This window comes from Haemaphysalis longicornis, unplaced genomic scaffold, assembly GCF_048455015.1.
Source record: "Haemaphysalis longicornis isolate Haplotype H1 unplaced genomic scaffold, Haemaphysalis longicornis Haplotype H1 scaffold_3, whole genome shotgun sequence".
Taxonomy (NCBI): domain Eukaryota; kingdom Metazoa; phylum Arthropoda; class Arachnida; order Ixodida; family Ixodidae; genus Haemaphysalis; species Haemaphysalis longicornis.
The window spans coordinates 192,962,257-192,989,073 of NW_027526335.1; the positions used below are offsets into that span (position 1 = coordinate 192,962,257).

A 26,817-nucleotide genomic window follows, 5' to 3' on the forward strand; every position below is an offset into this window, starting at 1 on the left:
TATGCCTCGCGCTAGAACGTCACGTGCACCGGGATACTCGTTTATGCCTCGCGCTGGAATGCTTCGTAGGACACTCGTTCACGCCTCGCGCTAGAACGCTTCGGGCTTTAAAGACACGAGACGTTTACAGCAACGCTGTATAACTACTCTACCCCCAAACGGTTTCATCTCCGCTGGCGAAAACGTCAAAGCGCGAAGAATACACTTATACAGTGCATGGTTCGCCCCTCCCCAGGCTTCACGTTAGTGGACATGGCATGGGATTTTTCTCGCTATACAACGTTCCGCATTATATCAAGAAATATTGAAGTTAAGAGTACGAGGTCACTGGCTACGGGCATATTCGCCTGCTTGTGGAAAGTGTGTCCGGTGCCTACGCCGTAACAATACACGGGGCACGTCGGCAAATTTTTCTCGTCGATTTGCCACCTTGTAAAGCTCGTTCTGCATGGTTCTAATTTACCCGCGAATTCGCAGCTGCGATGCTGCTCGTGCGACAAAACGACCTATCCGCGTGTTTTTGGCAGCTACGAAAATAGATGGTTTTGCCGCACGAGCGAGCCGCATCTGCGAATTCGCGGGTAAATTCGAACCATGTAGAACGGGGCTCAACACAGCGAGCGAAGAAAGCAGAGAACGACAGGGTGGAGAGAACGCGTGGAGATAGCTGCCTTCGGGGACATCAGTCTAAAGGCGGCTTAACTTCGGCATCCGCCGACGCGCCGGATCGGTCACGCGGCGTCTCCACCTGCGACGTGACTCCCGTCACCACATCCGCCGCGGTGGATCAGCGGCTGAGGCGTTGTGCTGCTGAGCATGAGGTCGCGGGTTCGATTCCCAGCCGCGGCGGCTTCTTTTCTGATGGAGGCGAAAAGCGAAACCGCCCTCCGTCTGTTCGAGATTTCGGCGCACGTTCAAGATCCCCAGGTGGCCAAACTTATCCCGGAGCCTAAAATACGGCGCGCCTCATCGCCCGCGTTACGTCGGCTCGTTAAACCCCCACAATAAACTCCCGTCACCGCGTGTAGGCGCCGTAAATAACAGTGTGCAGCCAGGTGAGGGTGGCAAAAGAGGAAGAGATGGAAGTGACGGCAACGAAATGCCGAAGCTAATGGACAGCGAAACTTTACCACCTTTTCCTTAAGTGGTAAAGATAAAAGTGCGTCTACTTCGCTGGAAGTGCGTCCAATCGATCGTCAAACCCTCCAAGACCCAAATCGCAAACCAAGAACGAAGCCACGCGGTGATTTTTCGCGCGTTAAGTTAATTCGTCTACGAACGACCTAAATGTGTAGCGATACGTGGTTTATGAGACAAAGGTGTACTATTGTTCTCCTTCTTTATATATGACCGATGCGTGTATTGTCCCATCCAGAACCGTTCCTTTTCGCGATTTTCAAGTAACCGTTTTGGCACAATGGAAGTCCGTTTCACGCACGCGCCGTGTGTGTCCAGAGATCTTATCAAAGCTTTTCGATCAATCAACCGGCCGTAGCACGCCCACCCACGTCGATGCCGACATCGCTGCTCATCCTCCGCAAGTTATGTACCCGCTCCCATAGAGTTTCATACTAATATACACTAGAGGGAAATCTGGCGCCACTGTCTAGGGGAGGAGGCGCGCTTCGGCGAGCGTTCCGTCATGTACCGGGCAGGCACGTTCCACATGTCCTTGGCATGGCTCATGAACAGGCTGAAAAGTTGGCTCTGGCTGCAAAAAAGCACCAATATTACTGTAAAGGTTCATCAAATTTGTTTTGTTATTATAAAGTTGAACCTCCAAAAAGGTTAAGTTTTCAGTGATTATGTAGGAGCTTCATGCACGATGAACAAGAAAAAAATGCTACCCTTTTTTGTTGCTTTTGGATTCGAAACAAAAAAGATGCCATATAGCTAGCTAAGCCAAGTAGGCGAGGAACGTCGCTAGCAGCAATGGCGCCGCCCACGGCGGCCCGCAGCTGCAGCGCCAGATTTCCCTCTGGTATATATTAGTATGAAGCTCTATGCCCCCCTCTTCTGCAGCTGTCCCTGCATGACGCTCTGCTAATGAAAAAAAGAGTCTCTTCGGCGCTCCACCCGTGCCCTTCTTCCTCCGCGTGGGACTGACCTTCCTGGCGGCTTAACCCGCCGTGCGGTAGTCAGGCTCCGGAGAATCCGCCTGAGCGTTTCACTCTAGTTGCACTGACGCCTGCTGTTCGTGCAGCATGGACTTCTAGCCTTGCGGTTACCTATGAAATCTGCCCCTACTGCCCTGCTTCCGCTGAGGAAGCGACATTGGACCACCTCCTGGTGACATGTCCAGGACTCCAACCAGCCCGAATCCGGCACATGGTAGCCCCAGGACATCACCCAGGACGTCCGCCCGATATACATCGGTGGACGCATGGTCCTCTTTTACAAGCAGCCGTTGGACTTCATGGCTGAGACTGGTCTATACGGCATTTTTTAGTGCATGAAGCCGCTTGAATCCCGTCACTTCCTCCTTTATTATCTTTCCATTGCTTTGATGCTCCGTGGCAAAATAGCGCAATAAAAAAAAAACTAGCCTCTGTAAAAATGCATTAGTTTTCTGACAGGACGAGGTCGATCCCACTAAGAAAGCTTTCTCTTTAAAAGGAGCCAATCCCGCCTCCAAAGCGAGCAAACCTGACCACTGAGGTGGTCAGAGCGCTAAGCACAGTTGCCACTGTGTAGGAGTCTGCGAGAAACGCTGCGTTGGGGATTTCTGAAGCCGCAGAACGGCGTGTGCATCGGGATAAGCTTCAAATATCGGGCGGGAAACAGACGAGATGGTAAGCATTTTTAAAGAACCATGGACGGAGCTCAAATTGCCTTCTTTTTTTATTGTTTATGACTGTTTGAGTTGACACGGTCCCCTAAAATGACATCTCTCTCCCCCACATGTGACCAACAAGGCCACATTCCCATGTTCGCAAATATTTTATTTATTTATTTGATTTAGTTAGGTACCCTAAGGGCCCAAGTGGGCATTACATAGGGGGGAATGAGTTGAAAACCGACGAAACATACGATATTGCAGAAGAAAAGAATCAACATAAATAAAAGTGACTTGAAATACCATAAAAGCACGAGAAGTATGCAATACAAATGAAAAGCACAGCTCTAAACATTGTATCCTGAAACAAGAAGTTTAAAAAATAACAGAGATTCTGGTATTTTAAAAGCAGCAACACACAATTGTAGCCTATAATAATAATATCATAAGTGATAGAGAGCGGAAGAGAGACAAAGAGGTGGAGAAAAAGAACCGATGGTTCCTCGTGAGTAAGTGGCGTTATGAAGCGCGTGCGCTAAAGCCTGCGGCCACTGCAATCACGAAAATTCCAGCGGGTCTAAAATCTATGCAACCTGGTATTTCATGAAACCCCTCCCCCCCTCCCCGCATCGGCGCTGCTTCGCTGCTAAATTCGAAGTGTGTGGTAATATTCTTGAATTTTTCCGCCAAGGCTCAGTAAATTTTGATGCCACCTCACAGAATTTTCTTTAAATGTTTAAGCGTATTCTTCACCAGCCTCTCCGTCCCTTAAACTTTGTCTTGCTCCGCAATGGCTGTAGCTGCGTCGACCACCTATTAAAGTAGAGAGCATAAAACAAGCCGAGCGTTGACGGAACATTGCCATGTTCGTGACGTCAAATCAGCATAGGACTGTGTGTCGCATGAAGTCATCCGCTCGGCGATGAGGTCTCAGGAGTTTGACACCACATGTATGCGTGATCTCGAACCTTTCGCATGGATATGTGTGCATGCATGCAGACAGCCACGAATCATCACTACACAGGGTGAGCCGCTGTGTTCTCCGGGGTGGGGCGCTAAGCCCGGTGCTGATTACCATCTCTAATATGAGCGCAGGTGAATGGTTATCACCCTCGGTCAAAATCTTCCCTTACGCGGCTCTGCGGTTGGTGCGTTCTACCCAGGAGGGCATAGGGCATCTCTTGTGCTACGGTCCGCAACATTCTACAGAATGAGAAACGGCGAAAAGAACCCTTGTGTGACTGCGACGAAGAAACGCCTAAGAACTGACCGACTTTTTTGGACCATTACGACTCCAGGGGAAAAGGCTCTGTCGATTTTTCTTGCTCGGGAGTGACCGACGTTCTCTTACCTTGAGGCCCTCAGATCTTTTCTCTTGCTATTGCATCTTTTTCTGCGCTCTTTATTTATTTAGTTTTATACTCCTTCTTATTCATTGTTTCTACCTGCTTTCTTTCTTACCGTTTTCTTTTCTTTTCACATACAATTGCCCGAATCGGCTATATCGCATCCACTGCAACGTTCGACGCCTCACAATTCTTCTGCGTCCGGTCACGGCCCTACCCACTTGGTTCTTAACCGCGTCGTCACGTACAGTCGTCAAAACTGTTAACAACAACAAAGAACGAGGTGACAGCGTACGCCCAGAGCGGCGGCTTACGATAACGCTCAGGCTGCTAAGCCAGGGTGGGCGCATGCGCTGAAGCACACGAATGCAGTAGGGCAACATCGTGAGGGCCGATAACCAGCCGCCAAAGATGCGGCTGTGGCTATCGTGAGCTGCCAATCTGTGCGTAGGCAGGCACCTCGTGTTTTGTTGTTGTTAACAGTTTTGACGACTGTACCTGCCATTTCGCGACACTTTCATGGTGCCCAGACGCGCCGTCCAGTTTTGCCCACATGCTTCGCTTACTCACCTGCTTTTAAACGGCGCGTTCCCAGCACTCACGCAGAACCACCACTCTAAGCAAGCTTGACACGTTGCCCATATATGTGCAGCCAACTACTAATGCGAAAGCATTGGGTGATCAGTTGAGAATAAAAGCCCGGCGCTGGTGTTGCCTGTAGCAACGAAACGGCGCCTAAACTCCGATGGTGGGCGACGCGTCATGTGGCGGCGAACGCGAGAAAGCGCTGGCCTGACGTTAGGCTTAACGCTGCGTGCGCGCGCGTCAGCATTCGGGGAGGCGATATTCGGTAACCTTACCGCGAAGCGCAAGAGTCACCACATCACTCACTGCTGGCACTGCGGCCGCTTCTTATATCCACCGGCCCAATATCCATTTATCCCCAGAACGTTCAATTGAAGTTTAAGGCTCGTGCATTCAAAACATCCACGAAGTCCTTAGGCGTCCTCAGATTCCTTACCCTGCCGGCTGCAGTCGGTAATAATAGGTGCGGAGGATCGACAGTCACGCGTCTCATGCATGGAAGAAACATGTCTTGTGTTATTAAATGCAGAGCATTTCAGTAACTCACGATGTCACCCGCGTTGTCCCGTCGTAGTCCGCACCGTCGTTGTCCGCACCCCTCCCCCTACACTATATAAAAGAAAATATATCTATCCGGCTCCAGGTTTCGATCCCTCGACCCTGCGGGCGGAGCGCAATGTACATGGTGCTCTACCCACTGCGCCACAAAGCCGACGCAGAATAAGACGCTACGAACGCGTCTTGTGTCGTTGACACATTCAAATTACTGCTGACGAGCGTTCTCTCGTCAGCAGTTGCCACAAGTCCAACAATATTAACGTAACGCAAACTACTTAACGTCGTGCGCCCCCGGAAATGCTCTGCATTTGATCGTGCCCCTCGCGAGGGGGATGTTTGACGCTACCTCTTGCAAGGCCGAGTGCAACCGCCGAGAACAAGGTCCCACGAGCGGCGCGCGCGACGTGGACTGGTGGCGCCATCTGTCAGCTGCGACGCGAACTACCATCAAGGCAGTCAGAAAACCGAACGCGCGAAATACAAACTGGGCTTTCTTTTTCTTGTTCTTCGCTTTTCATATCGTTTTTTAGTATTCCTACTTTATTAATCACCCTTCTCATTCCTCTGCCTGATCTATTTCCACTGGCAAGGTAGTTGATTCAACGCATTAATTAGCAATGATGTCCAATCTTGGAACATATATATGATTCGTTTTCCTTTGCCTTTCCCTTTTGTCTTTGTTACCGGGACTAAGAGGGTTATACCCCTGCTACACTGGGGTCCAAATGTCATTTGAACCAAATGTCATTTGACTCAAATGGGTTGCTTCAAATGCCATTCAGAATCCGCCGTGCTACACTACAATTTCGATGGCATTTGAAAGCTTTCACAACTGTTCGCTGTGCTGTTGTGGCGCTGTTGTTGCCCCGTTCCGTTTCCGTACACTAATACAACAATCAAACTTAGGAGCAGTCCCAGGTAGTAAAATGATATCAAATTAGAAGAGACACCAAATTTGACTCTAAATATGGCTGTCTTGCGTTGTTTTTGTTTGTGTTTTTTGCAACTGACCCACTGGTTCTGAGAGTATGAAAATTAAACATGTTGATTTCGTATTTTAAGTAAATAAACAGTGAACAAAGTTTCACAAACAACGGTATTTTGTTTGTTTTACGTACGGAAGTATTATATTTTTTATTGCCGATCGAAGACGTTGCGTCCGAGAGTGCTGGAAATGGCATCTGAAATCTTAAATGTCTCTCTCAGTGCTCATTAGGCTCAAATGTCATTTGAGCCAAATGGCATTTAAAAACCTAGTGTAGCAGCACAACTTGGCATTTAGAGCCAAATGACATTTGGTTCAAATGACATTTAGACCCCAGTGTAGCAGGGGTATTAATTATGCACTTCCATTCATACGGGGTCGCTGAAATGCCAAGCCTAACACGTCAAGGTGCTTAGCACCAGCGCGAGCAAGCGACGGCAAGCTAACGCGGACGCAGTCTTACATAAGCTACGCTCATTTAGTGGCTCTAGCACCGGCTTCGGGAGGTGGGCGCCCCGGTTGCGCTGCTCAGGTCTGACTTTGGGTTTCCATTGGAAAGGGGCTGGCGCGAACGCCTAGCCCCACTACCAAAAATTGCATGCCCCATCTACCCCAGTTTGGGGAAGTGGCAAGCTTCAGCCGACCGCAGTGCAATGGCCGGCCTCCACTTGGGGCGCCGGCCATCATGACCACCGAACAGCCCAGCACCAGGTAAGTATGCCTGAGCAGCGCGCCGCAGGCGGATCGGACTTGCCACGTGCACTTACAAAGCACCGGTGGCGTCTGCAAGAAAAGGTAAAAATGCTCATAAAAGACGCATGAACAGTAAAAAAAAAAAAACGCAAACAAACAATGTAATTAAGGGGCGCGCAAGTATCTGCTAGTCAACTCATGCAGTAGATTTAGTCTTTGCGGCATGGGCTTCAAGTGGTTTACCAACATTACGGCCCGTTTTTACGTTTAGTCACTGAAACGATGGCAGCGCCACACGCACGTCGGGGTCATTCGGACATTCAGGAGGAATGACCTTTTTTTTTTTTTTTGTTAACAAGCTGCCTTAATTTAAGGAATTTAGCGCATTTATATCTCCATTGCGGTTGATACTGCTAGGTGTAGTGTGTTGAGACGGACAGAAAAACCTTTTATTTATTTATATATTTATTATTTATTTGAAATACTGCCAGTCTCTTTTTGAGACCAAGGCAGGCGGGCATACAGGGGTGTATACATATACATACAAAAGTACTTAGTCGGTAGATAGTACTACAGTAATAAAAGCGAAAAGTCAAAACAAGTACAAGGGTCAAGTAGCTCTGATGTAAGCGTCATTTTTTTAGATTACACATATTTATAAAGGATACAAAGGACGTGAAACATGTTGAAGGGTTGAGCAACCCATAATATAAGCATAATAATTTGAGTTTCGTCAATTTATAAAAGGATGCCAACAGGGCAAGTGCACTCAAGTAAGAAAAAAAAACGCAACTTGTCTGAAGAAAATATATTGATATACGGACTAACCATACGTTTCGCAATCCACAACGAACAATACCGCGCAGAGCGGAACCGTAAAAAAAGAGTCACAAAACCATCAGTCAGCAAGTAATTGCACTGAGGGAAGTTTGCGCATGTGTGTATATAGTATTTGCATCAAAAAAAGAAAACAGCAGATACAGAACATTGCGAAGCAAGTCATACATATTCAATTCACAGAAAAAAATATATTACAGAAAAGTAAGTAGTCAAAATTCGCAGTGACTGAGCATGATTCTGTACGTTATGCAGACGCAAGTTTAGGGGTGCTCACCGTGCATTGTATAGAATACATAACATTCTAATCCACACTTCATAAACATTAGAATTTCAAGTTTTACTTACCTGTTAATTGGTAATGGTAGCGATTTTGGACAAACATTTCGTTAGTGAATTCGTGTTAGTAACAGATGGGTCTAAGCGATTACATTCTCGGATAGCAAGCAGTTCAGCGCCATTGTTATCAGAAAGTCTATAGACCAGTCGTTGCCATTCGCCCGCTTTTTCTCTGGTGAAAAAGTAACTTCTCAACCCAGAGCACTTGAATTAAGGGACACTCTTCATAAAACTACAACAGCAAGAATATGAGGTGATGTGCAGCAGGAATCACGTCACGCTCACTGTCGGTTTGTCTGTGGCAAGGGTAAGCAAACAGAAGGCTATAAACTTCTGTAACTAATGTTTAACCATTCTTACGGCTCTTTTCTGTTTCACTCAGCTTACGCTTGGCGTTAAGCTCAGTGAAACAGAAGTGAACTGTTCAGTGAAGCTCAGTGAACTGCTCTGATGCCAACAGTTTTTGTTGGCATCAAAAGAATATGTCCCGCCGTATCCAACCCCTTCAAAGCGATCGTGCCAAAGGAGCCGAAACGCCATGCGGTCGCTGCTTCTGCTTTTTCCTACACGCACTGCCTTTTTGAACAGCCACTAACCTTATATTACTACTATTTACTATTATCACATCTACCCATCAGTTATTCTAATTCCGTAGACAGCAGCCCTAAAGCACGCTCATTTGCACACACAACCGTAATGCGGAAAAACAAACTTTCACAGCATTCTAACGGGAACGGTCTGTGCTATGAGCAATATTTACAGCGGAGCGAACACCCCCATTTTGTTGCGTGCGTCTTTCGTCCATGGCGTGCGTAGACACACAAAAGCTTCTCCCCTCATCCTCACTTCGGCACGCCCTCTCCCTAACACTCAGCACTTCCTATTATGATGCTAGATGAGGTATATTGCCTCTGGAAATAAAAATATCTTCCCAGCAATGCATTTGTGTTTGGTACAGAAGCCGACTTTAAAGCGATCAGCTTTAGCTTGGTTTTTGTAAACTTCGGCTTTCGCATTTTGTGTGTTCCACAGCGAAGCCTACACATTGAGAAAAATCTCCACGAAGTGAATGATGACGAGTGGGCGAAGCACTGGTGATCGTTCTTACCGTAAATCACCCGTGGCATTGCCCACTCGCGCATGAAAATGAGGGACAACGCGTATGTACAGTATGTACAATTTCAATCCAATCCAATCCAATACAAGTCGATTTAATCCGATTCAATCCAAATCCCAATCCTGTGCAATCCAATGCTCCTCGCGCATTCGCAACACCGTGTACACGGATGCCAAGCCCAGGACAAAGCGAAGTCCTAAAGTGCTTCGCCCCTAAATCCAGGCTGACTCCCAACGAGCGCGGCGGAGGGAGACCGCCGACGACGGTCGGGTCGCAGTCGCCAAGCGTAAGCGCGATGGCCGTACTCGAACCTCCGAATACCGCGAGGTGGAAAATGCAAGACCTTGGTGGGGCTACAATCCCGCTTGACGCTTCCTCGGCGTGAGTTCGCTATTTGAGAGGGAGCTTGCGGTCAACCAATAACCTAGAAACAGCTTCGCTGGTCATCCATTTCCGCAGAGTGGATTGGCATAAACTTTTTTTGTTCTAATTTTCATTATCAATTGTCACGCTGCCAATCATACATAGTGAAACTGTTATAGAGACTATGTATCTTAACTTCGCCAATTACGTATTTTGCGCAGATACAATGTGCACTTTTCGCGGACCGGGCGCATTTTGCAGAGGAACTCGCCAACGCAAAGTTGCGCCTCAAAAAACACTTTAGTAAAATGAAGCTATTGGGCTGCATTTTCGCTGAAGCATTGCGGTCCAACCGTCAGGAAGAGGAGGGGGCCGTGCAATTTGCAAGACCACGGGAACAAAAAATCTGACGACAGCTTTGCCCTTCATAAGTGCCGTGACTATATAGGCATGAATGTTCTACTGAATGCCGCAGAGTGACCTGTTGAGTAGTATCCCGCTCTGCACCCGGTCTTGCTGCCTATCTCTGTGCCGTTGTTCCTGGGCAGTACTGTGTAAATAAATTTGGATGATTGGTTAATTTATCATACAATTAACACAAAAGCGTGAATGCCTCATGGGGCGTAAAATGCGGCATTGTTCGCCGACGCTACATTGGAAAATGATTTATACCCTTTTTGGCTATAACTACCACTCTTACACCCCATCTATAAATAAAAATGCCCTTTATACGGGAGTAATCAGTCATAAAGCATACTTTAAAAGGGTGTTTTCTTGTGTTTTTATAGAGTGAAAGGGTATTCGAAACCACAAAAGCACCTTAGGGGGTGTCTTTCTTTGTGTTTTTTTGCTAAGGTGCACGGGTGATAGTTTACACCCTGTTACACCCTCTTAACATTTACACCCTCAGGGTGTAAATGATTTACACCCAGAGGGGTGTGAATCATTTTACAGTGTGTATATGGCTGGGGAAATCCACGTGTCTCTAAGGAAAACCGAGGCAGAGACGGGAATCGAAATCAGGGACAAGCTGTCACAAGCAAATGACTTAACCACCACTCTATGCCAACGCCGCACGGCTTTAGAGTTACTTGAAACAGGAACCGAAGGGTTCCAGAAGGAGAAATAGAGCACCAAACTAGCGTGCGGCCCATCGCCCCCTTCGCCCCCCCCCTTGGGACCGCCACTGATTGGGCGTAATTGGGTGGTAGCAGTTAGCGGATAACGGCGCTACAGCCTGTTATGGCGAATCACTGTTTTGCACTTCCGACCGCTTTTACATTGAGTGGAACGGCTTTAATTTTTTTTTTTGTTACATTGGCCTAATGCAAAGCCAGAAACTGCTAGGTGGTTCGTCCATTTCGGTGGTAGTCCCGTCCAACCAATTTCCTTTTATCGAGATTCTGGTGTGTTGACACACGCTATGGTAACGAGGTTAGGTTCCTGCATGAACATGACGGCGTTTCTTGGCTCCCGTTCCGACATCTCTACCGTCATCAGAAAGCCGTTGCAGAAAATCTGTGGGGGGAAAAGGCCACACCAAAATCCAATTAGCTGCGACGCGTTCCATAGCGCGTCCATCAGACAGAACAAAACTCAGGGAAAAAGAGTGTGGACGACCTCGGCCACACCTGGGCATGCGCAGAGCCGCGCGGGAAAGCATAGAGGGCGTGTTCGGCAGCGCCGGTTCACTGTCGGCGAAGCACGAGACCACTGTAATGTAGCGGAACGCGCGAAGCGACTTGCTGCAGCAAAACAACGTTCATCCACCCCGCCTCAACATTAAACTCAGTGGCATGACTGAGCGAAAATAACGTTCTCGTATTCACACATCATAAAGAATTGCTTTACTATCCCCCGTACGTTGTTAAATGGCTTGATCATTCTATATTCCTTGTCGTATTATGCAAGCTTCTTGCCTTCATGCGAACGTGATTGTTAGTCGCTATTTTGTAGAGTTTACGTTTTTACTTACATTTTATAGCTTTTTAATTCTGTGTTGGATCTCAGCCTGTTGTCTCTCAGTCCATGCTTTAGTATGTTTCGCGTGAAATTGCGCGATATTTAGGTGATGTAGCTCTGGTGTACTATTCTCCTAAATCACAATCAAGCGTTTGTTTGTTTTGTGTTTCATGTTTTTTTCGTCACTTTTCGGGGTGAAGCCGCATAGGGGCTGGGGCTGTTGGCGTCTGCTGTCGTCGTCGTCGTCGTAATCGTCGGTTCATGTAGTTATGGTACTAAAACACCGGGAAACTCGTTTACACCTCGAGCTAGACCGTAACGCGCACTAAAAAAACACCGGCACACTCGTCTACGCGTCGCGCTAGACAGCTTCATGCTTCAAAGACCAGAGACTTTTACACCAAATCTGTGTACCGCTCCCCGAACGTTTTCATCTCCGTTGACAAAAACACCAAGGCGCCAAGAATACACTTATACACTGTATGCTTCATCCCTCCCAAAATTTAACGTTCGTGGAGATGGCCCGGGATTTTTTGTTTGTCGCGCCTTTTTCCTGCCCTGAAAAGCGCGTCACTACTAAGACCACGTCGTTCTTTCTCGGCACTATAATAATATTTTGATTGATCCGTATTTATTATTATCATCAAAAACTTGTAAAACTACATTCCTGTGCGGGTCCCATCGGCGCGAATGTAGACACCCGGGTCAACCGTGTTTCTCAAATATCTCGAGGCGAAAATCAGCCGGAAGCGCTTAAAAAAAGCCTACGGTAGCCCCGTAACGATGATGTAACACATATGACAGAGTTCAGGCGCAGGTAAAATCGGAAGGAGATGAGAAACTGCGCGAGTGCCAAGACGGATCAGCCGTGTCAAGAAGTTACCCCACAGTTCGCGCGTTCTACGGTGTTGTCCGAGCGCGGAAGTGTCGCACTTTCGGCTTACGACTTTATTACAGGAAGCTGCGAAGAGTGAACAAGCGATCGATACGGCGTGGACAGCGGCCCCTGCGGGCCGGTGCATCTAATGCACACCTTGGACGATGTATGAGCGTGGTCTCCCTGTCCACTTTAATTCAGTGCTCCGTTCTCAAAGTCTCTATGCTGTCCAAACAGGTTTTAAAAAGCTTATACGCGCCTTTGAGCAACGCGCACAAGGTTAGCAGGCCTGCGTACAGGATGACAGCCCTTCCCGATCGCAGGAGGAGGCCCGAGCTGCCCTCTGGTCACCGTCTCTGGGAGCGCGCACACACCCTGCTAGCCTGACCTTTTCTTAATGTTTCCACACCTGCGAATACTGCCGTCATCAGTGCATCCAGCCCTGCCTTGCACTGTATACGTGCCTGCATACATCGGGATGGCTAAAGTACAAGTGTGGCGTAGGCCATAGCGTTGAAGGTAAAGGATATTAGATGCGGAGCATCTCATGCTCGGGGCTGTGTCCCACCCTCCTTTGTCCGCCGTCCGCACTCTACTGCGCATGCGCGTCTCTTCAGCCCCGTCAGCGTTTGGCCTGACGTCAGCGCAGTCCACTATAAAAAGAAATAGTTAGGCGGCGCCCGGTTTCGATCCCACGACTCTCTGGTCGCAACGGAAGGTACGTGGCGCTCTTCCCACTGCGCTACAAACCGAGACGGGAGCATGTGCTACGAACTCGCCTTATGTCCTGCACTCATTCAAAAAACGTCAAGAAGCTACTGATACAACGAAGGCACGCGAAGCTGAACGTCAACGGAAACGACGAACTGAAAACTGATGGGAACCTCAGTCGACCCCATGGCTGCTTCGCATACTACTCAGGGTTTTCCTACGGGAAGATGGCGTAAATTTTTTGTGCCTATGTTGCCTCTGACATCATCAGGGCACTCAGCACTTCAGCTGCTTCACGTGAGCCGCCTCAAGCCGCACCACAGACGGGATCCACCTACTCCTGCTCCTCCTTCATAACAGGCACCTGGACGGTGCGTCTGCGGCCGGGCAGTTGTGCCACAGACTTTGGCCTGCTTCCCTAGAAACTGACACCAAGCATAGCCGTATACCCAGGTGTCCCATCTCTCCTTATCTCGGTATGTGCTCCTGTGGACAGACGCTGGTCGATGTCCAACGGGAAGAAGAGAAGGGAGACGAAGTCCGAGTTTCCACTGGAGAGGCTGCGTGCCATCGACTGCCTTTGTGCCAGTAACTACGGTGTTTGCTTTGTACACACCCCCTTCCGCCATTCTTTCTCTTCGGTGTCACGTGATAATATGAATGTCCAAAGCTTGCGGCTTATCATGTATAGCTGAACGAACGACACTGTCAACAGAAAGGTACGCCATCACAAGCTGAAAGTAACGCCCCGTACCACGCTGAAGTCTTGTCAACGGCGATATCTCCGCAGCTTGCCTTCATTCCTGCACTCATCATACCCCAAGCGTATACACCCCTGCGTCAAAACTTAAGCCGGTTGCTGGAAAGAAGGTGGCGTGGACAGGCACCGGCGAAAAACAAAGGAAGAAAGCCAGAAAGCCGCAGCTCCTTTACGAAGCACTTTTTTTTTTCAGTTCGCGCAGAGGTGCGTACCATACCGCGGACACGAGCCGGTGCTCCGAGAAGTGCACGGCACACCTTTCGGATCGGGCCTGATATTCGAGTCGCCCTGCGCATACGGCCAGCGGGGCGGCCCGTGGACGCTGTATGGCGCCGCGGCGATGGATGAGTGCTTTCCTGCGCGAAGCACTCGGCGTGCCCGGGTGCCCTCCACAATTAAGACGTCGCGCAGCCTAATTAGCATTTAATTGGCTGCCTGACCACCGGGCCGTCAGCCTGCTCATGTGCGCACGTGGGTGTGTGTGCGTGTGCTAGTGGGTGCGCGTTGTATCATTCGCTTCTTTTTTTTCCACCTCGAACATTTCCGACGAGCCCGGTTGAGCCTGCGTGTAAACGTGCGCGCCGGTCGACATTCCGCCGGCGAGAATGAACGGCGAACAGTACAGCGCGCGGCTGCTGCTTTATCGTACGCGCTTTGCAGAAGTGAGCGCGGCTTTTCTGAAGCCCCTTTTCGTTGCCCCGGAGATTAGGCGCCGCTGCGTAACTGAAATTAGTGCTGCGGCTGGCAGCTGCTATTCCGCCCGTGCGCGACTTCAGCCGGTGTTTGTGTGTGCATAATACGAAACTGCGGCGAGTGCTGACGAGAGCCGGCGGTGACCGGCGTCCGGAAACGTCGCTGTGTCGACAGGCGCGGTGATAATTTAATTAGCGTGGACAACGACTCGTTTTCGGGGCGGACTCAATCACAAACGCGTGAGAGGGAGAGGGTGGTGAAAAGGGAAGGGAAAAACAAGTAATCTCCGCGCTGTTTCGGCGCTCATTCTTGCACGCATGACATCTGAGCGAGCCGCTTTTTTTCTCTCTTCCGTTTCTGCGGGAGTATTTGTAAAGAGGAAGCTTGGGGAAGAGTAAAAGGGGTGAGAAGTTGTCGTTACTCTCCGCATGGAGCGGGTACAAGCGATTCGTGTTTTTGCGGGAAAGAGCGAATGCGAAGTGCCGCGGAGTTTCTTGACATTAAAGGAGTTTTGCGTGTAAATGGGGTGTTGTCGCATTAGCACGCAGCGGTTTGCCGTGAGTGTTATAAACAGATGCACGCAGGAGACGGCTTTGATTGCCGAAGGCGAGAGAGAGAGAGAGAGAGAGAGAGAGAGAGAGAGAGAGAGTCTGCTTTCCTTTTAGAAATTTCTGGAGCACTTCCTTGGTTCTTCGCGAATGTATTTGGTCTTGTTGCATTTATAGAGCGTTATGAGTAATATTCACACACCCAGAGAATGAGTCAATGCGTTTTGGTGATGTAGACATTTCTACGTTGACTCAGCAGGGAAGCCTTTCGGTCCGCAACACTTTTCACGGTTATCACACTTTCGCCGCGTAACAAAACGCTATTAATCAAGGGCCCTCGGGCCTGCATATTTTCATATCACCCCGTTTATACCTCCGGGAAAAGTGTCTCCACAAAAATGCAGTTGCGTATAAGGGTGAAAGCGACTTTTTCACGCTGTTCTTAAAGCTATCATGCCTACCAAACCTGCCCAATGGCAATATTTAGGACTCTAAAGGGTCTCGATGGATAGCGCTGCATATATGCACACACGACTTAGGGCTCGCAGCTAAGACGATGGACAGACAGGACGGACAGAACGCTCTGTCCGTGTGCGTACTATCTGTCCGTCGTCTTTAGCTGCGCTATTCACGTCTCAGTTGGGCCGTATCAACTACCCCAACAATGCACTTTAGTAGGGACACATAGTGTCGACTGGATTCATTTATTAAAGAGCCTTGAAGCATCTATACATTGATATCACACAGCTCACATCCGCCTCCCACCTTAAAAAAATTGTCTTCCCAGCAATGCTTGTGTATTGCAGTGAAGCCGAATTCGAATGGGCTCGGCGTTTAGCGAAGTGACTTACGAATTTATCTTTCAATTCCAATTTGGGAGTTCCTGCAAATTGTTTTCCCTTTCTGATTAATCGCGTAATAATTTAGCCGTGCACTGGTGCCTCTCCCGTGAGGAAGCTGCAGCTTCGCGGAGGCTCCAGACGAATATTCCACCCGCCTTTTTTTCCGAACCAAGAAACGTTCCCTATGTGCTTACTGTCCCCAGCCTGGCACCCTCTACCAAATAGTATGGGCGTGCCACCGCTACCAACATTTGCCCCCACTGGACGCGGGTTCCATTCCCGTCCTCGGCGGTTGCTTTTCTGATGGAGGGGAAAGGCAAAAAGCGCCCGTGTGTACGAGATTCCAGCGCACGTGAAAGATCCCCAGGTGGTCAAAATTATTCCGGAGCCTTCCACTACGGTGCGCCTCATAGCTGAAGTGCAGCTGAGGCACGTTAAACCGTGCGATCAATCAATCAATCAATCAATCAATCAATCAATCAATCAATCAATCAATCAATCAATCAATCAATCAATCAATCAATCAATCAATCAATCAATCAATCAATCAATCAATTTGCCCCCACTTCTCACCCTACATTCGAGCATTGGAGGGCTTCCCTGGCCAGCACAGACCCCGGTACCCAGTTCAACCGGTGGCCTGAGAGAGGACAGTTAGTCGAAGCCAAGGAACCCCTGGCAAGGGATGCCTTTCACGAGGCGAGGCCCATCTCAGGTACCACTGCTCGACAAATAAATATTTATTCTCTCTCTCTTCTTTACATGGTGAAATTTTGTCACGACTTGAGCTGCAGCAGCTTTTAATAATTCTAGCATCTTGTGGCAACATCACCTGTGCAATGTCATCACTCAGGGCCCGGACTGTGCACCGCCGCTCTTTTCCGGATCAGTTTAGTTTCGATCGAAAGAAGCGATTAGTAGTGGCCTGGAAGCACATTCTTGAAGGTCTGTTGTGACGCCCAGGATGAAATGGAAAGCTTAATTCTCTACCTAACCTCGCTGGCGGGAGAAACAAATAAATAATTAAACCTATCAGGTATCCACGTGGCTCACTCTTACAAATCTTCTCCCGTCAATGCAGATACCGTTTTTTTAAAGAAATTGATTGATTGATTGATTGATTGATTGATTGATTGATTGATTGATTGATTGATTGATTGATTGATTGATTGATTGATTGATTGATTGATTGATTGATTGATTGATTGTGGTGTTTAACGTGCCGGAACTGCACCTGACCAGTGAGGCGCGCCGTAAAGGGGAAACAGCAATGCCGCAGTTCCCCTCTGGGTACAAGCCCGCCACTTCCCGCACACAGCAAGCGCCACCTATTGGTCCATTTGGAACACTCTGTCACTGTTTTGAGCGACACCTAAAAGAACCCCACTGTTTAGCCTCAGTATACTCTATTAGTGGGCTCACGGTTTTGGTGGAAGCGTTATAGCTTGGTCTTAACACCAGCACTGCTAAAATTGGCGCAAGACCCGCGACTTCCTCATTCATGTGCAGCTTTCCGTTCATGGCAGTCCTTTCAACAGTGATTATCGTGTAGTTATTTAGCGTAGTTGAAAGTTATTTTGCGCCGCTAATATTGGGGGTGAGAACTTGCTTTGCGCAGTTTCAAGTCTTGCACGTTTTGCGGCTAGGTTCCTGAGCCGTGGAAGCTATCCCATACAAATGCATGGGGAGTAAGATTTGACAGCGAATTGCACATTAAATATTCAGCATCCTGGAAAGTTCTTCTAGAGTTTTAATCTCCACGTTGACGTCTTGCTTTGTGACAAAAATCACTTTCCTGAAGTGGTTTCCCTAGGTTCCTGAGAGGTCTGAATTTTGAGCGAGAAAGCTGGGTATGTAAAATGCTCAATTCTACTGATTCTTTTTTATTCGCGAAGAAGGGTGGCTTGGATCGTTTAGGTCGGCATCTCAACGCATTTAATTAACGTTCAGCATAGCACAGGAAATTCCCGGCCTGTAGCAGTGTCGAGAGGGTAAGGTACCGTTGGGGGTGAACAGGAGGCTCCTGGTGATGGTGAGTGAGCGGAAGGAGCTACAGAGGGTCCAGGGTCAAGTGGTGATGGGTGTGGCCGCAAAGCTTAACAGAAAGTTCAACATCAGATCAACAGGAGGTCCAAATAGGCTTTACTCCTTGACATGCTCAGGCGGTTCGATGCATCCCCGTAGTTCCTTTTGTTCACCCGAGCAATATACCCCTCCTCTAAAACCAAGAATAAAAAAATTATCAGTGGCTTAGCTCGGCTATGCCACCATATACGTAGTTTGAGCTAAGGTTCAGCTGGTTATTCTTAGCTATCGTGGTTGTCTAGGATTAGCTTGATTATCATGTTTACTGTCGCTTCAATGACACACACACGGTATGCGCATTATGTGACACATGTATATTTATCGGGCGGCTCCGGCGCAGCGTCACCAGTCGCCCCAGAGCTAAGCTGGTTCCACAGGCGCACGCCGGTGTTGCCGCGACGCACGAGCCATCGGTTCCACACCCGGTCACCCCTCGCATGATCATTAAGTGGACCGGGCCTCCACGTGCAGCGCTTGCACAGCACGGCTCTGCAGGAGCCACGCGAAACTGCTCCATCTCGGCCAGTGTAGCTCACGCTACAAAATTCCGAGCGCAGCGGTGCCATTCTTCGTCTACCTCGATATTGTGCCCGGTGAAACGAGGCCAGTTCTTCGACAAAAGCCCCAAGCTACGCACACAACGAGCATATATTGGGACGTCTCCCTTCAAGAAATATTTTAACGCACACCTATAAGTTACAACAGATCTTTTTCGCCCGTTGGATAACATTAGAATTATGCACCTGATGCAATATGTAAAATGACGTCCGGTTGGTTCTAACTCGGCCTGAATATTAACGCGGCCGTTTTCGGAGTTAATTAGCTCGTCGCCGCTGCTCCATTTTCTCAACGCAGAAAGTTGCTGGGCGGTGAACCATCATCTGAATATTTTTCCCTACACTTTCGGCATTTCCAGCGTATACAGACGTCAGCGCCTAATGACCCGTCAGGACTCTGCTTAACGCACTGGGTGATTATTGCCGCTTTAATTATCGGACATCATCGACGGATTCGTTCCAGCCGGACGCTTTACAGTTGCTTTGAGCACTAAATGCATAGCACGCACATATAAAGTGGACGGCCGGCCGGTGGGAATGCCAGTCGAGTCGAAGATTGGGCCGAATTTCGGAGTCGGCGATTTTGTCGGGATATTTTTATGCGGAGGTAAGCGAGCGTGGTGAATTCGAATCGGACGTCTTTATAACTTTCTTATAACTGAAGTCTGGTGTTAATTAGGCGCACTTGGAGGACGAATTAGTGACCTCGATATTAGCAAGATTTGCACCTTCTTAAATCCGTGTATACCCTAATTACAGGACGGCGGCTCTTCAGGAGGAACTTAGTTGGCATGCATATTCCTGGCAGTATGCATATAGTACGGGTGTTAAAGTGTGGTAAAATGTATGAGTTATGTACTTTACTTATTTAGTTTACGGTGCTGCTAATCTCACTAATAATCTTGTGGTAGGGCGATCAAGAATATTATAGCCATTCGAGTACTTTTTGAACCCAAAGCATGCTTCCCAAGCAAAGTTCTTTGGAACAGGTGACATCTACGGATCACGCAAACGCTTATGCAATGCAACTAGGAGAGAGGAGTGGAATGGTAGAACTATCATGATATTTCGATCAATGATAGCAATTCTTCACACCAGGCTGTTTACAACGGAACGGAGCAATCATACTGCTTATTAGGGGCGACGCCCCATAGCGGCTGGGGCTGTTGGCGTCTCCTGTCGTCGTCGTCGTCGTCGTCGTAATCGCCGTCTCATGTAGTCGCGGTGCTAAAATACCGGGACACTCATTTACGCCTCGCGCTAGAACGCTTCGTGATTCAAAGACACGAGACCTTTACAGCATAGCTGTATACCTCCACCCCCCAACGGTTTCATCTCCGTTGGCAAGAACGCCAGGGCTCCAAGAATACACTTATACACTGCATGCTTCTCCCCTCCCCGGGTTTCACGTTAGTGGAGATGGCCCGGGAATGTTTTTTCAATTAACCGCTGTACGCTGATAAAAGCATACTTAGAATGACCAAACCATTTCCGTGACCAGTTCGAGTCCATGTTATCTCACGCAGTGAATAGGAAAACATACAAGAACCGTTGCTCAGTCGATGCAAGCCCTGTATTTACTTAACCACGTAAAGGTACTCGCCGTGGGTGATAGTTTGCTTCGTACTACTTTTTGTTCGCACTTAGGTTGAATCGCCGATGCACAGCCCTTCATTATTCCCTGGGTTAACAGAACTCAGTCCCAATATTTTCTCAAGTTATCAGTTCCTTTTAAGGCTTGTTAATGTCAACACTAACGATGCTTTTTTATAAATGGCAGGTATCGCAGCAAGGACACGGAGAGCCGGAAACACGAAGTTTGCTACGAAAGACTGCAGGAAAATACTACAGTGCTCGAAACCCAGCCGGATTCGATGCAGTTCATTCGAAGTGGTCAAGCGTCTTTCTGTGTATGAGCACAACAGGAAAAGTTTCGACAGCAGTCGACGTGCAAGCCGTGTAGCCATAAGTCACCACTCCGACTGCATGTCGCGGACAACAAGTCCAGTCCACGCACGGGGGCCTCTGTCCGCAGGCGTCAACTGATTCTCAGCGCTCCTACATCTCCCCAACGCCGATTCTCTGAGTCGCTTTTCTGTCCAAACGGCGTTCGCCAAGGGCAGCCGCGGTTGAGATCCGCACTCGACGTTTATTTTCCTCCCTCCACATGCCGTTTTACAATCATATTTTTAGTTCATCATTTCTTTCGGCAGCTCGCCAGCACTTTTTCGCACTGCTGTTCCCGCTATTTTCCTCCGACTGGCGGTGATGATCGCTGCCCCGTCAGGTTCTATCCACCCGTGTCGCCGGCCAGAGCTTTGTTTAAGTCGCCGTCTGGTTGTCGTTTTTTTCTACCGCCGGCCGCGAGCGTCATTCCCATAGCCGGGCTTTTCTTTGTGCTCGAACCTCTGCCTCCCCCTTCGGAGGGTTTTCTCTCTTTTTCTTCTTCTTGGGGAGTGCTTAGTTCGCTCCTCATTGTCCGACTTGTCGTCCAGTGCCACGTCTTGTCGTCGTGTTCGCGCGCTCTTGTTCGCGCTCCCTTCACCCCCCTCTCTTTGACCTCGCCGTTTCTCTGACCTCCCTACATTTAGTTTTGTGTGGGTGGACCCCCCTAGGCGAAAAAGGAAAGCATTGAGTTCAACACCTTGGGAGTTCTCAGACACCTGTTCGAGCGTTCTCCCTGTCTTGCGGGACACATTTCTTGGTCCGGCTGAGTTCAGTTATTGTGTATCGCCCGCTCGCGAATCTGTGCCCGCGTCTGTAGTGTGACCTCCATCGTGTACGTGGGTGCGCGTGTGCGTGTGTTCCTGTGTGTGTGTGTGCGCGTGTGTGTACGAGAGAGACAGAAAGTGAGTGAGTGAGTGAGTGAGTGAGTGAGTGAGTGAGTGAGTGAGTGAGTGAGTGAGTGAGTGAGTGAGTGAGTGAGTGAGTGAGTGAGTGAGTGAGTGAGTGAGTGAGTGAGTGAGTGAGTGAGTGAGTGGATGTGCCACCTCCGTGCGCTCCTGCCTGTGTGTGCTCGAAAGTAAATGTATATATCTTTATGTTTCCTCTTTTAAAAACAAGGGCCTTTTTTGGGCTAGCTGAACGAGCACGCGACGCCATGTTGGGGGATGGCGGTCGCGGAATCGCTTGGTACGGAGCGTGTGAGGGGCTTTCTGGGCTTGGCGATCCTTTTATATTCAGATTTAAACGCAGCAAAATGAGCGACGAGTAATCTGTGGACCTTTCTCTGTTTGTTGCCCACATTTGCGCGCGACTTTGTAAATACGCATTATGCATCGAAAAAGCAGTCAGGGAGGCACCGGCAGGGAAGCTGTTAGAGGTTGTCGCGTTTCTTCTCTTTTTTTTTTGAATTGCAAAGCATCTCTTGCTCTCGCCTCTGTCGTCCGTCCGTCGTCCGTCCGCACCTCTCCCTCTCTCCACGCCAGCTGTGCGATAGCGCGCGCGCTACTCATCACCGCAGCTGCGCGATAAGCGCGCATGCGCATCTCCTCTCTCATCTCCTCCTCTACACTCCATCTGCTCTATATAATAAACCCGGTCCGCGTGGCGCTCCCTCAGTTGCTGCTTCGGTTGAGTCACGCTGCGTCGTCCGGAGTTCCGTCATTTTCCGTTATTTGGATACCCACTCTCGTGAACGTTTCGGAGCCTCCGAGATGCTTCGCATCAAATCAGGGTTCCCTCGTGGGAAGGTGGTGTCATTTTTTTAGATGCGACTGCATCTCATTCACTCGCCTTGTCCATGCAGCGTCGTCGGCGTTGTTGTCGTCCGCCCCTCCCCCATTCTCCTCGCCGCGCGAGCGGCGCTCTCCGCCGCTCACCCCCTCTCCTCTCCGATGCCCCTCCCTCGCGAGGGGCATTGGATTGGATTCGAATGGATTGGCTTGGCTTGGCTTGGCTTGGATTGGATTGGATTTTGATTAAAGTGGATTGTGTTGCGTCATAGCCGTGGCAGACACACTGGCGCCGGCGCATGTGGTCTCTTCCGTGGTCTCTTCTCCTTCGGGCGCGCTGCGCATATAACCGGTGTGCCGCTCTCCGGCAGCCTTTCGGTCGACGGTTGCTCTCCGCTTGCGCTTGAACCCCCCTCAGCGTCGCATCACACCAGGGTTCCCGCGAGGGGAGGTGGGCGTAATTTTTTTTTGGCTTTGAGAACGCAAACATTTAAAGTACGTCCGTGTTAATTGGTTCTCATCCTGCGGGTTTCTCAGGAGGTCATTCCGGAAACGCTTCGTGCTTGCGGGCTGTCCTGAGGTTGAAATGGGGAGGGGGAGCACTCGCGATATATATACACGCTAAGGATCCTCTGGGACGCAGAAGAAACCTGAAAAAAAAAACACTTAACAAAATAAATTGCATACCTGGCATTTTTCAACAGCGGAGATGTTGTAGGTAGCCGTAATGTGTAGCGCGTAACGCGTATGGCGTGTAACGCGTTAAACACTGCCAATAAATTACCAATAACTTGCCAATGAATAATTAAATTACCAATAAATTGCCGAGCGCTGGTGAGCGCGTGCCTCGCGGCGACCGCCGAGCGTCCCCAGCACACCCAAAGGCTTTAGAAAAAAAAAACTGCGAAAACCTTAAAGAGCGAGAAAATACCGAGCGCACGTGAGCGCGTGCCTCACGGCGACCGCTGAGCGTCCTTTGCTTGCGCCGTGGACAACAAAACTGGGTGCACACTACCGCTTAGAAAATCCCGCTTCAAAAATGTCATCTTGGAAAAATAGGCTACGGTCGAACAGCAAGCGACGAGCGGTAAATTACCGATACACGGGTTACTATGTGCGCTAGTCATGGCGGTAGATGAAGGTTGCAACTATCGCTGATCCCTCATTTCCTGTAACTTTTGGCAAACGAAAGAATGCGTAGTACTTCCATAAAAGCCTACCGAACGTCCAGAATAAAAAGAAAATGCGGGTGCGCAAACCACGAACGGCAGACTCAGAACTCTACCCGCACGATAAAGTACGAGCTGACCGATGCAGTGCGCCTTAACTACCAGCAGGCAGGAGTGCTCGGCCGCAAACATAGGGCTAGAAAATAGCTCACTTTGGGACCTTTTTAGTACTGCACATATTATTCGTTTCATGAATATGCATGCTATCTAGCTATAATATTACTGCGCAAAGGGAAGTCGACACCCGCAAGCGACTTCACGCAGGGCTCCAATCATGCTTCCGTTGAGAAAAAAAAAGATGTGTGCGCTATTTCTGTGGTCGTCCTCGTATCATCTTTGTGCACAGCAAGTTACACGGCAGTATTTGGGCATCCTGGACAACGATAAATGCCCACGTGCACGTCGCTAACCCCGGGCTATCATGTATACTGCGGTATCCGGAGATCCAGGAATCCCCCAACACGGCGGAAGCGCACGCGGTTCCCGCAATAGAGGGTGCCCGTTTTTGCATGAAGTCTATTCCACCACCCGATTAAGCTAAATTAAGGCCTAAATAGACACCGTGAGAGGCAATGAACTTCGGATTAGACGTGAACTCATAATGGCGCTTCACGTAGTCGTAGGCGTTTGGAGGCGTGCTGTACGTGCAGAATGACTTTTGAAAGTGCCGCCGGGGCTATCCGAGGTCACGGTTGATGCGTTTCTGTTCATGCTACGTATGATTAATGGTTCATTCGACAGGTATTGGCTCATCGCTGTGCGATTAAGGGTCTGCACCGAGCGGGCACGGATGGTCACGCACATGCAGCAATAAGCGCTTTGTATATTAGGGTTCCTTTCCTGGCTATTCATAGTAGTTGTAAATAAGGTCTCGACGTGTAGAATCTACGTTTATTGGTAGCGTTTAACATTGCTACAAATACCTGGTTTAGAATACAGATATTGTTTGTTCACCAGTGATGCTGGAAAAGAATGTTATCGATAAATTTTCCGCACTGTAAGCGGCCCGGTTAGGGATACAGAGGTACAAAGCATCGCAACAACCTGGAAATCTAATCACCGGCTGTGGTTTGCGGATCGAGATCAGTGTGGCGGCTGTTAGTTCGTGCTGGACACGTCGGGACCCCAGCGGTTAAAAAACTAATCGAGGGTGGATCTCTTTCTTTTTTCTTGCGTGTACTTTGTTCAATAAAAGACATTTTTAAATGTTCAAACAGAAAAGTGGTTGTACAGCGAAGCTACGTTTGGATTATAGTAAAGGGCTATCGTTTCATAGTACCCCGGATTCCAAACGCGTTTTGAAATTTCCACTCTACGCGTGTTTTAAAGCGAAGCTTTCTATGACTATCTGGTGCCATCCATCGCTACGCCCAAACCGCACTGGAGGAAAGCCAACTTATACACTGTATATCCAAAAAGGCACATCAAGCGCTTCAAAAGAAAAAAAAGCGTTTTCTGTGGTTGGAATCGAACCTGCGACCCTCGCGTTATGGAACCGACGTCTGTCCGATTGCGCCATTCTGACTTTTTTTCTCTTTAATGCATGGAAATTTTAGAAAATTTTAGAAAAACTCAGACAAGACACCTACCACACAATATAAACACTAACAGACAGCGAAGGGCAAGGACATCAGTCGAACAAAGATCGGCACCATTTCAAAACTCAGGCAAGCAAACGCACGCATTCCAAAAGAGGCAGCCACTCCGGTGGATCACTCTGCGCAGCATAAACGCTCCGCGCCACCGCCGCCTGTTCCCGAAAAATGCACTTGGTCGGCCTAGGCGGTTCCGCATGCCGATCAGTCATACGGCACTTTCACAAGAAAAACAATCCTAGGAGAACAAAAACGTCCTATGGCACCCGATTAACATCTTCAAATGGCAAGAAGCGAATGGTGTACGGGGTGATGGCAATGCCCTTTTTTAGTGTCCGCTGCAAAACGTCCGAGAAGAACACAGCGTCCCGGCACAACACAAAACAATGATTCTGACACATTCCAAGTGGTTTGGATTTTGGACTTTGACTCATGTTGCATGGGAGAAAGCTTCGCGTTTTAACCATTTTTTTTTCATAAGGGGCTTGGATTTTTTTTCTTTCCCGTCGGTAAGAAAAGCAGCCGTTCAATGTACGATGGCGGAAAACAGCTACAGCGTTAGCATAAGTGCAACCTTTCCTGGCATCGGGTAGGGCATCTCTCCAATGTCGAAAAGGCACAACAGCAGTCACACTTTCTTCGAGAGGGCCAGAAAGCGAGTTCGCACTGCAGGACGGGAACGCTTACAGCATCGATAGTCATTTGTCTTTGATGGTGCGAACGCTGCAGCGATCAGGACTGGACTTGTCAGAACAGTTTTAGCCAGACCTGAGATAAGGTTGGAATACATCGCCCCCTCCACGCACCCTGTCCGTACACATCACCGTATTCCCCGCATCGGTCAACGTCTTAGGTAGAGATGTGCATGAAGAGTTCAGGGCACGTAAATCAATCATGGCCGAGATCATCGTGAAAGAGAAGCCAAAGAAGCGCCCGCCTCGCCCCTCATCCACAAATACCACCTTGCACAAGTTGTTTCAGGAGACTCTGAGGGTATGCCGAACACACACGTTTTAGATCACTTCTGGCCCATGCTTCGGACAAGGGCTTGAAGGCGATTTTCTGCGAAGAGCAGGCTTAATCCGCATGTTAAGCTTTAAAACTGGTACGTGTTCGGTCAAGGAGGAGTTGACCATCTACTGGACGTCAACAAGCGGCCGTGTGCTTCTTCCAATCTTTGGGCGTACAGCCACGCAAACGCAAGATAGCAATGAGTGCGTGTGTAAAAGGCCGGTTGTGGTGGACTCTATCAAAGGACAAGTGGCGACATCGCCGCTTTCTCTTCAATTCAAGGAACAAATGGTGACTGCGGAGACAGATCTGAACTTCCGGAGAGACGTGTATAAGCATTTCGCAGGAATTAAGGGTGTAGTATTAAGCTTTATTACAGTCATGTTTACCCGTTATACAGTAATTGATTGATTGATTGATTGATTGATTGATTGATTGATTGATTGATTGATTGATTGATTGATTGATTGATTGCGAGGTTAAACGCACCGACGCTACACAGGTGATGAGGCGCGCCGTAGTGAGGTGCTCCGGATTAATTTTGATCGGATGGGGATATTTAACGTGTGCCGAAATCTCGAACACACGGGCGTTTTCGTTTTCCGCCTCCATCAGAAAAGTGGCCCCCGCGTCCGGGAATCGAACCCGCCACCTCGTGGCTCAGCAAGGCAGCC

At 48.9% G+C, this 26,817-nt stretch overlaps 1 protein-coding gene and 1 non-coding gene across 2 annotated transcripts in view; both read right to left on the reverse strand.

The window, feature by feature from the left end:
* The window catches only part of LOC144175917 (uncharacterized), a 138,776-nt gene that overhangs the window by 101,758 nt on the left and 10,201 nt on the right, over positions 1–26,817 (reverse strand). The window lies entirely within an intron of this gene.
* Positions 6,807–6,969, reverse strand: LOC144176098 (U1 spliceosomal RNA). Its single transcript, XR_013323786.1, has one exon. It is a non-coding gene; the product is annotated as a U1 spliceosomal RNA (small nuclear RNA).